The sequence below is a fragment of the Hyperolius riggenbachi genome, chromosome 5 (genome assembly GCF_040937935.1).
Source record: "Hyperolius riggenbachi isolate aHypRig1 chromosome 5, aHypRig1.pri, whole genome shotgun sequence".
NCBI classification, from domain to species: Eukaryota; Metazoa; Chordata; class Amphibia; order Anura; family Hyperoliidae; genus Hyperolius; species Hyperolius riggenbachi.
The window spans coordinates 237,663,982-237,680,239 of record NC_090650.1 but is presented as its reverse complement, the minus strand read 5'-3'; the positions used below and the strand labels follow the sequence as shown (position 1 = coordinate 237,680,239).

General features: G+C 41.4%; 1 protein-coding gene across 3 annotated transcripts in view; it reads left to right on the top strand.

Moving 5' to 3' along the window:
• The window catches only part of CDH12 (cadherin 12), a 1,227,746-nt gene that overhangs the window by 641,004 nt on the left and 570,484 nt on the right, over positions 1-16,258 (top strand). For all 3 annotated transcript variants that reach the window (XM_068236731.1, XM_068236730.1, XM_068236729.1), the window contains exon 3: positions 10,681-10,776. The gene's annotated coding sequence lies outside the window, so the exon portion shown is untranslated. The remainder of the gene's footprint in view (positions 1-10,680; positions 10,777-16,258) is intronic.

Sequence of the window (16,258 nt, the reverse complement as noted above, 5' to 3'; positions counted from 1 at the left end):
GCAGGGTAGAAAGACACAGTGCTGTGGCCAATCAAAGTGGGGCAGGGCAGAAGGGGGGTTGTACCTACTTAAGGACATACAGATACACAACAGCTGGCTTGGAAATAATTATTATAGATTATGCATTACAAACTGCAAGTAATAAATAAAAGGATAGCTGGCTCTGATCGTAGCTGTGATCTCAGAAGAGAATAAAGCAGGGATCCCCAAAGGTTTTGGATCGAGGGCCGGGTCAACATACTTCAGACTGCTGGGGGGCCGAAGTATACATAAATGTAGAAGTTTTTGTGGGCCAGACAGTGAAGCATACCCAGGTGACAACCTGCAATCCAGTGTCACCTGATGTGGAATTTGATTGGAAAATAGCAAATTACTGCTTTCTGGCTTCCATGTGGATGTGGATTCTATATGTGGACCACCAAAATTTAAAAATGTATTATTATTATTATTATTATTATGTAGCTGACTGCATCTATAAATAATACATTTTGTGTGGGGGGGGGGAGGGGGTGCGATAAAAGAGCCTCAGTGGGTCACATTCGGCCCTCGGGCCTTAGTTTGAGGATCACTGGAATAAAGGCTCTGGATGCTGCAACACTTCCTAGAATTTCCTTTTATAAGTTGTACATTGCTAAAGGGTTGGACCTAAATTTAATAAGCTGAAGCACTGCTTATTGGCTGTGGTCACAAGCATTAGAAACACACTTGTCAATATGACATACCCTATAGGTACTATACAGGTGTTATATACCCGCTAATTATTAAAAATAAAAAATGTTTTACATTCAATTAGCAACATAGTATACGTGTTACTTATGCAGTAAGGTCCCACAATGGGGCAGCGAAGTGGCGTACTGTGGGGGTCCTTGCTGATCCCCCTCCACTCTGTTATATTTGATAAGTGGGGTGTAGCTATCCCACAGATGCACCACCGTCTTTACTGCTAAGGGTGGTCGTGACCTGAGTGTGGTTTGCCTATTGTGATGCTATAAATCACCTCAGCTATCCCCTCAATAGTACTGGTCCTCAACACACCCCAATAAGGGGGGGGCTATTTACATAGTGTTACAAGTGCATGGTGCTGTACATATTAAACCCTTTAATATGTACAGCACCATGCACTTGTAACCTATAGGGTATGTCATATTGACAAGTGTGTTTGTAATCTTCTTTCCCTGGTATCTCCTTTTCGGTTTGTGTTTGATCACAAGCATTAGGCATGCAGCAGCTGTAGCTCAAAAGTGCAAGCTCAAAAGTATGAATACAGCTACACATGGCTGCACTGAAATGAATTGAAAAAGTGTGCATGCAGGCTGTCTCCCTTCAGATAGTAATAATGATCGTAATGTGCAGTTTCAGTTTGGTGACGTTTCCTGTAATTCTTGTGATTCTGATTCTGATCTGTGCACAAAGCTACTGCAATACTAAGTATTTGAATGTTCAGGGCTTCTTACTGGTCAGTTGTGAGAACTAATAGGAATTTGGTTGGAAAATGCAAACAGCCCTGGCAGGAAATGTTATGTAAAGTTAGCATCCAGCATTCCTATTAAGTCAGGCATTTGTATATATTCTTCTATTATGTCCCTTTCTTTCTTTATGGTTGACATTGTCTGTCTACACTGCCTGTTGTCCTTGTACAAACCTTATCAAGTTATCAGCACTGAGGGTTACTTTGTGTTGGGGAGGCGCCCAATGTGTGTGTGTTCTGTAGTAGATTACTACACAGAAGAAAGTAAAGAGAGGTATCTTACTTCTTATGATGATTCAAAACAGAGTTTAGAAAAATGATCGGCAATAAGCATAGTGCTGTGACAATGCGTCCGTATGGGACTATTCTCACTCCAGACCAGCACCTGTGATTATTATGAATCACAAATTCTCTGCATGCGGCATTTTGGGAGCAATGGCAGTGTGGTTTTTCATTCCCTGATTGAGAATCACAAAGCCTAATTGCTGAAAAATCCATAGGTGATTGCATTCCTAGTTTAATGCAGGTCTAACAAAATTAGGCCATTTTTATGAATCCTTGGCTGCCTGATTACATCACATTGGTTACATGTATATACTTCAATGTGTGCATTTTAGTGCAATGTAACATACATTTTTCATGTGTTTTACAAATTTGAAGGGCCATTTCCATATAGTTATTATATGATTCTCCTAGTAATTCATGATCGTAAAGTTGTGAAAAATGCATGGTACAGAAAATTCTCATACTTGGTATTGTAGTGAGTCTGTATATAGGGCAATGCAGTAACATTACTTTTGTTACAGAACTTGCAGTTTGACTGAACTATTGGTATGCAGTATCTTCTCAGTGCAAATAGTGCTAACGAGGGGTTACATACTGGTGTGCCTTGATGCAGGGGCGTAGCAATAGGGGTTGCAGAGGTTGTGACCGCGTCAGGGCCCTTGGACCAGAGGGGCCCCTAAGGGCCCTCCCTCAAGTACATTATTAGCTCTTTATTGGTCCGGTGCTCATAATAATCACTTCTATAGATACTTTGAATAGTGGTAATCATTAACAAGCTATTTCCCATTCCCTTCTTGCACCTCTGACACTGTAGTTGCCATTGGCAGGTTTTGGTGCGCCATATCAATTGTTATGTATAGAGTGCTTGGGGGGCCCCATTGTAAAACTTGCATCAGGGCACACAGCTTCTTAGCTATGCCACTGCCTTGATGTGTTATAGCAACAGGGCTTCAACATGCCTAAATGCAGCCAGTTAAATAGCACCAGTCCAAATGTACCACATTTAATAGATCTCATGTTATTATACTGCATAATATTGTTGGAGATGTGGTTGAACTCAGAAAGCACCCCCTCACAGGTTTAATAAAACACCACTGTGTCACTGTTTATAATACTACTGACTAGCATTCAACTTTATATACAGTTTAATTTATTTACAGTGACTATGACTACAACAATTCTTACAGGATAACAGACAGGTCATTATCTTTTGCTTGATAGCCTCTTTATTGGTCCTGCCACAACAGACAATATGTAGTCCTGCTTTAAAACGCTTCTGCTGGTGATTGTTAATAAAAAAAACAGCAAACAACAACAGTACTGTATTCAATAAAATCATGAAGTGATCCAAGGCATACGTCTTAACAAAAAAGTGTAGTACTACAGAATAGTGTAAAGTATTAGATTTACTTTCAAATAACACAAATATCCATTTGTCATCCCTCTCACAGTTCACTTGGAGGCAACTGAGAGGGATATGGATGTTTCCTTTTAAACAATACCAGCTGCCTGGCAGTACTGCTGATCTCTTTGGCTACAGTAGTGGCTGAATCACACACCTGAAACAAGCATGCAGCTAATCCAGTCTAACTTCAGTCAGGGCACTTGGACTGCATGGTTGTTGAGGGGCTGTGGCTTAAAGTATTAGAGACACAGGATCAGCAAGAGAGTCAGGCAACTGGTATTATTTTAAAAGAAAAAATCCATATCCTTCTCAGTTTAGGTTTCCTTGAAACTGGAACTACAGCCATAATATTTCAGTTTTGGACATAGCATGGAAGGGTTAGGGTAGCTATACACTCAGGGGCATAAATAGACTTCATAGGGCCCCCCTGCAAAAATGATAGCATGGGGCCCCTTGGTCCTTGAACCCCATGCAGGGCACGTTACTAGGAGCCAGCAAATGGCATCAGAGAGTGTTCTGCTGTAAAGCAGTGTCTGGACGTAGGAAAAAAATTACACACGCTTCCACTACTGATCTGATCTGATCATGATCTAAAAGATTATTTACAGCATATTATATACTACCAGCATTTTTTATTTACTAGAACAGCATTCAAATGGTTAAACACAGGACTTATAAGCTCCCTGCCAGAAAAGCTGGACGCATCCGAACTGGAGATAATGTTATCTTCTGTTTACATTCCTCACTTGATACAATTAAGTAAACACTTCTCTGACACTGCAGACTCTCCTGAACACAGTTAGACACTCTGACAACATCTCTGCTTACATTACAAGATGAATAAAACAGTTATGAATAAAATGCAAAGTCAGCTCTTGGAGCAAAAAAAGTGTACTTTGGGAACTTGTTCTTTCTAAATGAATAATAATACTTATGCACAAAAGCAAATATGATAACCGTATGGCATATAAAAAAGTAGGAAAACATGTTTGTATTGAATATTATGTCAGGGTTTTATACCGCTTTAAAGGATCTATCTGTTGGCTTCATCGGCCAGGGATATGGCCAGCCAGAGTCAGATTGTTAAGGGTATATGGACTGACAAATGAAGATTTATACTCACTTTTGTGTCGTGTTTGCTGAGAACAGAAAATGCAGTGGCAAGTCTACAATATTTACTTTAATATATATCACAAAGGATTCAAAATGCTGAGTTTTTAGAGCTGTCTATGTTCCCACTGAGAAAACCTCTTTTTCTTTCTGTCCTGTAGCTAGTCACCAAAAGCATGAAGCAGGGGTGAAAGTCTCCAGTACGAATAGCAATGAAAACCTTACTGAGGTTCTGACCCAGATGTAAAATATCATCTTGTGGCTGAAGTTGAAGTTGCACACTATCTTTCACAAAACAGGAATTAAATGTTAGTGACCCACCAAACATTGTGCACTAAGAAAAAAAAAAAGCCAGTGATGTGCATTACTTTCATTCTGATCTGCTGCTGGCCTATTCAAGGCCCATGTAAGGAACTTCAAGTGCACCGGTTACGGTTACAGGCTCACTGTATATCAACATTCAGCATGCAAACAGCTTGATTTCTGCCAGAACAGAAGCACATTCTGGCAATGCTTGATAAAAGTCTCCCTCCACATCAGGGGCGTAACTAGAAATCACCCCCTTCCACCGCAAAACTTTGGATAAGGGCCCTAACCCCCCCCCCACACACACACACACACACACACACACACATATACACTTTCAGTACAGGTAAAATGAGAACCAATGTTATTTAATGGATTAGTGCACACTTGAGCAGAGGCAGTCATTAGAACAATGGTGCAGAGAGCAGAAAGCTTTTTTTATCTCCATGACCTTAGTTGTCAGTCTCTCAGGACAGGAAAAAGAAACTTCTCCCCTCACCGGGCCCTCTGAGGCTTTTAGGCCCTCCTGCGATTGCATTACTTGCATGGTCTATTGTTACGCCCCTGCTCCTCATTGAGACAGTGATTGCTGAGTTAGTATATACATTAGATGCTATCCTGGCACATTGGTAGCTAAAAGTATTTAGGGAAGAAGCATCCTTGGTGGTAGGCACATGGATTTCCAAACTCTGACTTTTGCATTGGAATTTTGCAATTTTATGAGTTTGAATTCAAAAGTTGGTATTTACGGGATACTGACTCATAAATTCAAAAAGTTACGTGAAGCTATGTTTGTGTAATACACAAATGGTTTTTTGCATAACTAGTAAAAGGAAGAGAAAAAAACAGACTCCTGGACAATGTGATTTTGTATGAGATGGGATGAACACATCTCCCTTGTGTGCAAAGGAATTTGGCAGCAGTGTTGTTCCTCTTGAGTTTTTTTAAAATCTGCTTGTTAAACCCTGTACAATTTATCTGGGATTAGTGTTACTTTTTGACCCTGATTGTGACTGTTTATCTATTTTTGTTATCAAGTTTGTACTAGAACTTTATACTGGACCACAGTGACCTTTTTTTTCTAATGCTGGGAATACACGGTTCGTTTTTGCCTTCGTTTAAACCTTCGATTCGTTCGGTAAACGAATCGAGTGTTGAAAACGTATGTGAAAATAGTCATAATCTCATTATAGTTTCGATTAATAGACCCCAAAAACGAACGACTAGTGATCGAACATGTTTGATATTATCTCTCTTTATCCATCTAATCGAGCCATTGGTAGGCTTGATGGCTGTTCAGATCGATTATATATTCGTTTATGCTAGTCCGTCCCTGTAAAAAGGGATTTTCGTTTCGTTTCTTTGCAGCCTTCGATCATTGGAAAAACGAAACCATCAGAATCGAAAAAAAAAACGAAACCATGGGTGGTGATATTAACCGTATGACCGATTATTTCGGGATCGAAAACGACAAAAGGCACAATCGAAACGAAGGTTTAAACGAAGGCAAAAACGAACCGTGTATTCCCAGCATTAGACTGCCTTCTTTACAATAAAACAGCCTAGAGGTATCTTACTGCAGTAGACTAAAGAGAAAATATGTGTGGTTCATGAAGATGGGAAGCATTTGTTATAAATTAATGGAATTATATGGATTTTGAAAGCATCTTGATTTTATCTGTATTCCCTCATTGGCTAATTGGCACTAGTATTATGTGATTAAGGGAGTACAGCTGCATGATAAAAATCCAGTGTTGTAAGTAATACTTATTAATAAAGCTTGTTTTATAAAGATGTGTGTGAGTCCAGGGATGTAATTCACGGCCGGAGAAATTATAGCCAGCACTGAGAACTTGTACTAATGAAATTGTTACTTTATCGTAGCACTGGGAACTTCACAGCCATTTCTAGCTTTAAAATGCAACGTTTCAGATAGTGATAATCTTTTGGGCACACGTCATGCTTTAAGAAGGGTGATTATTCTTGCAGAAAATGTCACTATGTAAAACTGGAAATTGCTTGGATGTACCCACTGCAACTATAAAGGGGCAGTTTGTTGCCTCCTCTTTGGGCTGGAGGAGATTAGCTGTTGTACAGTATGTGGCACTGTAGTAGGCAGTTCTACATTGTGGACTGTGATCAGGGGTGTTAGAGGTGTGTGTGTGTGTGTGTGTGTGTGTGTGTGTGTGTGTGTGTGTGTGTGTGTGTGTGTGTGTGTGTGTGTGTGTGTGTTTGTGTTGAGAGGGGATGTGCTGTGGAGGCTTAGCATCAGGGGTGCAGCTTCGTTCAGGTGACCCAAGCAGCCACTTGGGCTTCCCACAACAGGGGACTCCCATGCTGCCAGAGCCACCTTGTATGGCCACCTCTGCCTCCCCATCACACACAAACCTCAGCAGCAATGTGAACAGAAGGAAGAGCAGCTCAATGACTACTGCAGATGTGGTAGTGAGGTCATTGCTCACTTCCTGCATTTGAAGTGTGCCGCAGGGTACCTGTGTGCTGCTCTCCTCTCTTACATTCACTGCTGATCTGCAGATCTGTATGCATTGGGGATGGGGAGGCAGCGGGAAGCTAAATATACCCACTGACACCAATGCCCTATACAGGGAAGACACCTTTGGCTACCTATACTAAGGGTGACTATCTACAATGGAGGGACACTTGGCTTCTTTTTTTTTTTTTTTGGAGAGGGGCACCTTTGGCTACCTATTACAGAAGATCATCTGCGGGGGTTCTCTGACTGGTGGGCAGGGCCACAAATGATGTACCGCTTGGGTACACAAAAACTTACTAACTTCCCAACTTCCCTGCTTAGCGTGAAGAGGTCCATGTTTAAAACTGGACCAATAATAGTTTTATAGCTATGCTGCTGCTGATTATAAGTACTGTATAATGAGAATCCTTAGAATACTGGACATAAGTGAGCTCTCCAAAGGTGCAAGCCCCTTACTGCTCATAAAAAAAACACACAAGAAAAAAACCCATTTTTTACTGTACTGACTCCAGTACAGTATATTTGTTATATTACACCATAGCTCCCAACTGTCCCTCTTCCGGAGGGATAGTCCCTCTTTGGGAACCATGTCTCTCTGTTCCTCTTTGTTCCTAATTTGTCCCTCTTTCAGGACTTATGTACAGATCTGTGTAAATATATGTATTTTTCGACTGAAAAAAAATGTGTTTGATTCTAAACTTTATGTCCATTCTTTAAATTGATATATTTCTTATTTTCAAATGGCAATATGAAGGGTAATGGACAAGGATAGAAAGACCAGTGAGATTTGAATTATAAAATAAAATATTTTTCTCATGAAATTCTTATGGTATGCATGACTAGGGGCTTGTCAGTGGCGTGATTAGGGGTGTGGCAGGGTGTGATTTGGGGTGTGGCAGGAATGTAGCTTAGGTGTCCCTCTTTCTTATCTCAAAAAGTTGGGAGAGATGATTACACAGTAAAGCACTACTCTAAAACTAAAATGCAAAGTGCAAATGAGATTAAAAAAAAAAAAAAAAACAACACTAACTATCTACATGAAACAAAACAGAGGGATCCCCATTCTAAATATACACATTTATGTGCGTGTAAGAACCAAACAGTCTGGATATAATTCAGAGTCCCCGAGTCTGTAGACATGCATGCACAGCATATATGGCTCTATGCTTGAAACTTTTTTTCAGTCCATCTGAGCCATCTACAAACAATTCCGACCTGTAGTTAATCAATGAGAAATGGCTCCCAAAAGTCATTAACCATGTAACTCTCACTTTCCCCAGCTCAATAGTTGCTGCTACTGGCTCCTCCCATGGCCGTGATCAGGGCCGGATTTCTGGGAAGGCCACAAGGGCCCAGGCCTTGGGCAGATGCAGCCCAGGGGTAGCGGCTAGATATTTAAGAGGTGTAGCTGGATATAGAGGAGGAGGCTGCAAATTGAAAAAAAAGGTTGCAAATGGGGAACAACACATAGAAGATGGGAGCTGCTGAACAAGGGAGTTCTACATAAAAGTGAGGGCATGCTGCGCATGGATGTTTCATATGGATGAGGGGGCTGCACATGGAATGGGAAGCCACTGCTGCACATGGAAGCATGGCAACAAGAAAGTTGGCCTAGGGGCACTAAAAATATAAATTCAGCCTTGGTCGTGATGATAAGCAAGCAGTAATGGGTCCAGTTAAGGGGACCCACAGTCACTTACTGCTTGCTACAATCTGGTCACAACCACTAGTTTGTAAGAATTGCATTGCTATTATGGCTTTTTTTTATTACACTAGATATATTAACCACTTGAGGACCCACCCTTTACCCCCCCCTTAAGGACCAGCGCTGTTTTAGCTGATCTGTGCTGGGTGGGCTCTGCAGCCCCCAGCACAGATCAGCAGGCACGCAGAGCGACCAGATCGCCCCCCTTTTTTCCCCACTAAGGGGATGATGTGCTGGGGGGGTCTGATCGCTCCTGCCTGATGGGTGTTGCGGGGGGGGCACCTCAAAGCCCCCCTCCGCTGCGGAATTCCTCCCCTCCCTCTCCTACCTGTTCCCCCCCCCCCGGGGATCCGCGCTGCACAGGATGCTATCCGTCCTGTGCAGCCAGCGACAGGCTGTCCCCTGTCACATGGCGGCGATCCACGGCCGCTGATTGGCCGGGGATCGCCGATCTGCCTTACGGCGCTGCTGCGCAGCAGCGCCGTACAATGTAAACAAAGCAGATTATTTCCGCTTGTGTTTACATTTAGCCTGCGAGCCGCGATCGGCGGCCCGCAGGCTATTCACGGAGCCCCCCGCCGTGAATTGACAGGAAGCAGCCGCTCACGCGAGCGGCTGCTTCCTGAATAATTAGCCTGCAGCCGGTGAACTGCGTCGCTGGTCCTGCAGCTGCCACTTTGCCGACGCGCGGTATGAGTGCGCGGTCGGCAAGTGGTTAATGATGAATATAAAGTAAAGTGTAGAACTGGCATTTGTTTAATTTTCTTAGTATATATATACATGGTAGAAATGTGCTTGCTGCCCTATGTGGAGTTCTGTAGGCATATATACTGTGCATGCACGTCTACAGACTCTGGGCCTAATGCAGTAACTTACACTAAAAGAGCAGTACTCGGGTAGAGCAACCATTGCTACATTAACGCACATTACTAATGAGCGATACTGTTAGAAATGCTCGTTACCGTAGCAATGGCCATTCTACTCAAGAACCGCGGGTCATGCTAATAGCGTATCTTGCAGTTCTTACTGCAGAAGTAAGTGTAATATTGCTGTGCATGGTCTTTGGAATGCAGTATTACCACAAGTTACTGCATCATACCCTCTGAAACTCTGGCTTATATTTAGACTGTTTGGTTCTTACACAGGCACAAATATGTGCTCAGTGAATTCCCTCTGTACTTGTGCCTCTAAGCACAAAGGCATATACAGTATACTGTGCATGTACATCTGCAAACACTGGAACTCTGGGCTCCTTCCAGACTGTTTCTAACACACACTAATGTGTTAAGAAAAACAAAAGTTTGCTTTCCTAAAACAGAAAGAATTTGCGATAATTCAGGTTGGAGTGAGCTCGAGATGTCTCCCAGGCACCACTGCTGAATGCTCACTCTAAGCATACACATTAGTATGTATGCTCTAAGCATACACACTAATGTGTATGCTTAGAGTGGGGATAAATTCCCTCTGTACTTGTGCCTTTGAGCACAAAGGCATATATACAGTGCATGCAGGTCTGCAGACACTAGGACTCATGGCTCCTACAAAAACAAATGCGCATGCTTAGTGTGGTGATGAATACCTCTGTATACGTGCTGTATACAAAGGCATATATATTGTAAATTCATATTTGTGGACACTGGCACTCTGGATTCTTTATAGACTGGTTCTTACATGCATACAAATTGTATACTAGGAGTTATGAAGTTGTTATGTTTCATGTGGCTAATTATTGTTATTATTTATCTCACTCACGCTGTGGATTTTAGTTTGCTTTACTGTGCAATACAACATTGTTTGCCAGTTACTTTTGTAGGTAGGGGCACTGGTGTTTGTTTGTTTGTTTGTTTGTTTGTTTGTTTGTTTGTTTTCTGTATCACAGTCATTTTACTTATTCATTTTTTTTTCAGCTTGAAGACAATCTGTGGAACTTTACAAGATAAGAAGAACTCCAGGTCCTGTGAATGAGTACACTTCATTGCGTTTGAGTAATGGAAATCTAAAAGGTAAAAAGCATTTCATTATTTCCAAACTTAAATTCCTTGAAGCCCCCCCTCCCGACACACATACTCAAATTCATGGGAAGAATGGCATGGAAGGGAATTGTGGTTATTTACATCATGATTCTGTTGGTGGCAGTATACTCTAGAGATCTTTTTTTCAGAATCAGATGTTTCTGAAAGTCTCTGTCAATGTCATTCCCAATACCCTTGCAGGTTCACAGTGATGCTGAGCAGCATAACATTAAAGTACCTGGCTCCCATCTAATTAATTAGGAATTTTCTCCTAGAAATTGTATTGAGGGGGACTTAAAAGGTCAGTAGCTATGACAGACAATAGTTTCTTTCCAACTCATCCACAATAGAGATTAGCATTTACAGTACATGCCCATAAAAAGGTGGAGACATTAAAGTTATCAACCTTCATACACTCCCCTAAAGGATTATTAGGGGCACCATATTAATACGGTGTTTGGCCCCTTTTGCCTTCAGAACTGACTTAAATCTATGTGGCTTTGATTCAACAAGGTGCTGAAAGCATTCTTTAGAAATCTTGGCCCATATTGATACGATAGTATTTTGCTGTTGATGGAGATTTGTGGGATACACATCCAGGGCACAAAGCTCCCATTCCATCACATACCAAAGATGCTCTATTGAGTTGAGATCTGGTGACTGTGGGGGCCATTTAAGTACAGTGAACTCATTGTCATGTTCAAGAAACCAATTTGAAATGATTCAAGCTTTGTGACATGGTGCATTATCCTGCTGGAAGTAGCCATCAGAGCAGGGGAGGACTGAGACCTTTTGGCCAGGAGGGAAACCACAAACTAGAGGCCCGTTTTCATGGCAGCCCCAGCCCAATTGATGTCACACACGCGCCCCATGTGCTATATGCCGGTAGTCATGTGGGGTGCCAATGCAGAAATATATCAAGGACATTTGAGGGACAGCATGACAGGTAAAGTATAATGCACTGGCAACGGGGAGCACATAATACATTTTGAGAGATAACGGCTGGGGTTTCCTTCGCGTTCATCATTCGGGATTATTGTACTTGATTGCCCACATCAACCAGAGATTTCCCAGCATCTCAGATCAATACATTAAATTCATTTACACCCGAAATCAGTCAAAACATTGATTGGACATGCTTGTGGCGCCACAGATTTTCATCTTATTTGATAATAATATTTGAAACGGTTGGAAGATTGGCCAGCCCTAAATCATTAAATATGAGGCAGCCTGGGGGGAAATCTCCCCCCTTCCCCCCTGGCCAGTCCTCCCCTGCATCAGAGGATGCGTACATGGTGGTCATGAAGGGATGGACATGGTCAGAAACAATGCTCAGATAGCCCAATTGGCAATAAGGGGCCTAAAGTGTGCCAAAAAAATCCCCCACACCATTACACCACCACCATTACACCACCAACAACAACAAGGCATGATGGATCCATGTTTTCATTCTTTTCAAGCCAAATTCTGACTATCGAAATTCATCAGACCAGGCAATGTTTTTCCAGTCTTCAACTGTCCAATTTTGGTAAGCTCGTGCAAATTGTAGCCTCTTTTTCCTATTTGTAGTGGAGATGAGTGGTACTACCCGGTGGGTTCTTCTGCTTTTGTAGCCTATCCGCCTCAAGGTTGTGCATGTTGTGGCTTCACAAATGCTTTGCTGCATACCTCGGTTGTAAAGAGTAGTTATTTCAGTCAACGTTGCTCTTCTATCAGCTTGAATCAGTCGGCCCATTCTCCTCTGACCTCTAGCATCAACAAGGCATTTTCACCCACAGGACTGCCGCATACTGGAAGTTTTTCCCTTTTTACACCATTCTTTGTAAACCCTAGAAATGGTTGTGCGTAAAAATCCCAGTAACTGAGCAGATTGTGAAATACTCAGACTGGCCCATCTGGCACCAACAACCATGCCACGCTCAAAATTGCTTAAATCACCTTTTTTCCCATTCTGACATTCAGTTTGGAGTTCAGGATATTGTCTTGACCACACCCCTAAATGCATTGAAGCAACTGCCATGTGATTGGTTGATTAGATAATTGCATTAATGAGAAACTGAACAGGTGTTCCTAATAATCCTTTAGGTAAGTGTACATTCTCACTCTCCACTCTGCTTTGGTAACAATCTGACATGTATCTGCCATGAAAATACTTCACCCACCAGATCATTAATCTTTCCAGCAATAATCTTGAATGGCTTAGTCTAAAGCCTCTGATAGGTGGATGTATCGCTGAACTGCCGTTGGGCTTCAGTGACATCCTTGTCGATAAGAGCTATGCAAGGGCAATGCCACTTTGCTCCATCATCCAGTCCATACCTGCACACATATCAGTTTCAAATTCAGCCCACACGGATATGCTTTATTAAATTATGAGTATCGCAGAAAACCTCTAAACTGACAAAATGTAAAATGTCCCACTTAGGTTTGTCCTTAAGACATTAGACACATTTTGAACTCTTTTTGCCATGTGGATTTTTGTTGCATCCTGAATGTACGACATACTGTATAATCTGCAATAAAATCTGCTCTACCTGTAGGCCTAAGAATGTGTATTAATGGTGTCTGATGGTAAACCCTGATATGAATTTAGAGATATAAACATAGAGCCAGCTTGCTTTAGACTGGAAAAAGAAATGGTATCCTCTCTACACTCCAATACACACCTGATCATTTTACATGTCAGGCTGTCAGTCTGATGACTTCTAAACCATCTTTTTAATATAAAAATAAGAAAGAAAAAAGAAAAACAAGACATCCATAGCTGCTGAGTCTTCTTTGCCTTATAGAAAGCATACAATTCATCTGATGTTTTATTTTTATTGGGATATGTATGCCAGCAATAAGAAGTTAAGGTGGCCATACACTTATAGATTTGCAGAAGATTCGACCATCAGATAGATTTCTGTCAGATGCCTGTCAAGTTGAATCTGACAGGAATCTATCTGATGTGTGCCACACACTAGGAACAGATTTCAGAATGAATTTTCCATCCTGTCAGATAGATCATATTGATCGAAATCGATCGAATTTTGGCCACAAATTGATTGATTAATAGATTTGAAAGAATCGATTTCTGATGGATTTCATAGAATTAATCGATCGATCGATGGCTGAAATCGACCAGTGTATGGGCCCCTTTTAGAGACATCGTTCTATTGTATGTTATGCCAGACTGCAATCCCACTATAACGTACCACTATTTGAAGTAACCCACAGCATAATGTGTGTGCTGCAGGAAATGTCTCATCAGATGGGCGTCCAGCCAAATATCTTAAAAGGGATTTATCTGAGGTCAGCTAATCAAGGAGCTATGAATAAAAACAAAATACCATTGAAGGTTTACACAGGATTATAGAAAGATTTGTGCTTGAAGTTGGGATTTTAGTCTAGGCCAAAAATAATGTCTAAATATTGTACTCTCTATTTTAATGAATAATCAGAAGCCTTTCATTATTATTTCAATTAGTATGTATTCTTTTATGAATGCACTGTGGCTAGCTGGTGCAAAAATGTTCATTTAAAACTATTTTAGTCATATTCAGATTAGGCACATAGTTTTATCTTTTGCAGCATTCTGTATTGTTGCCGTATTACAGGACTGAAGATATCTGCATTGATTTCAATGATGGCTCAATTCTTCACAATGCCACATGAAGAAAGTTCTCCACACTGCACTGTGGCACAGTGTGATGCCTCTATTTACAAAGATGCACTGCTAAGTACAAGCAAGGATGTACTGCAGTATATGCTCGTAAAATCTGAATGGACAAAACATGAATGTACAGGATCTTCTCAAAAAATTAGCATATTGTGATAAAGTTCATTATTTTCTGTAATGTACTGATAAACTTTAGACTTTCATATATTTTAGATTCATTACACACAACTGAAGTAGTTCAAAGCCTTTTATTGTTTTAATATTGATGATTTTAGCATACAGCTCATGAAAACCCAAAATTCCTATCTCAAAAAATTAGCATATCATGAAAAGGTTCTCTAAATGAGCTATTAACCTAATTATCTGAATCAACTAATTAACTCTAAACACCTGCAAAAGATTCCTGAGGCTTTTAAAAATTTCCAGCCTGGTTCATTACTCAAAACCGCAATCATGGGTAAGACGGTAACAGTAAAAAAGGGCGCAGGAGGCTAGTGGACAAATCGGGCGCCGCCATTCACTCCCATAATAAATATCGTTTAATGGGCGCCCGATAGGAAAAAAGGGCGCCGGAGAAAAATAACGTTTTAAAAGCGGCGCCCGGAGACTTAATGTTTTATTACTGCTTCTCATGATTAAACATTATTTAATGATTTATACATTTTTTAATATTATTTTTAAACGAAAAACAGTACAATATTTTTTTCAAACATTATTTTTAAACGAAAAACAGTACAATTTTTTTTTTTTTAACATTATTTTTAAACGAAAAAAACGCACAATATGTTTTTGAAACTTTATTAATGCTTATCACAGGGGGGTCTTAGGTTTAGGCACCAACAGGGGGGTCTTAGGTTTAGGCACCAACAGGGGGGTCTTAGGTTTAGGCACCAACAGGGGGGTCTTAGGTTTAGGCACCACCAGGGGGGTCTTAGGTTTAGGCACCAACAGGGGGTCTTAGGTTTAGGCACCAACAGGGGGGTCTTAGGTTTAGGCACCAACAGGGGGTCTTAGGTTTAGGCACCAACAGGGGGGTCTTAGGTTTAGGCACCAACAGGGGGGTCTTAGGTTTAGGCACTAACAGGGGGGTCTAGGGGTTAGGGGTAGGTACAGGGAGGGTTAGTTAGGCACCAACAGGGGGGGTCTTAGGTTTAGGCATCAACAGGGGGGTCTAGGGGTTAGGGGTAGGTACAGGGAGGGTTACTTAGTAATTTTTTTTTAAACGTTATTATACGTTTCACTATTTAAACGAAAGATTAACGTTTTTACAATTGCCGATTTAATGCACATTATTTAATGATTTATAACTTTATAAAACATTAATTTTAAACGAAATACAGTACAATACATTTTTAAACGTTTTTTCCCAGCGCCCCTTTTTAACGTACGCGGGTAAGACTGCCGACCTGACTGCTGTCCAGAAGGCCATCATTGACACCCTCAAGCAAGAGGGTAAGACACAGAAAGAAATTTCTGAACGAATAGGCTGTCCCCAGAGTGCTGTATCAAGGCACCTCAGTGAGAAGTCTGTGGGAAGGAAAAAGTGTGGCAGAAAACGCTGCACAACGAGAAGAGGTGACCGGACTCTGAGGAAGATTGCAGAGATGGACCGATTCCAGACCTTGGGGGACCTGTGGAAGCAGTGGACTGAGTCTGGAGTAGAAACATCTAGAGCCACTGTGTACAGGCATGTACAGGAAATGGGCTACAGGTGCCGTATTCCCCAGATAAAGCCACTTTTAAACCAGAAACAGCGGCAGAAGCGCCTGACCTGTACTTGACACTGGACACAGACATTTTGGCATTTCCCTC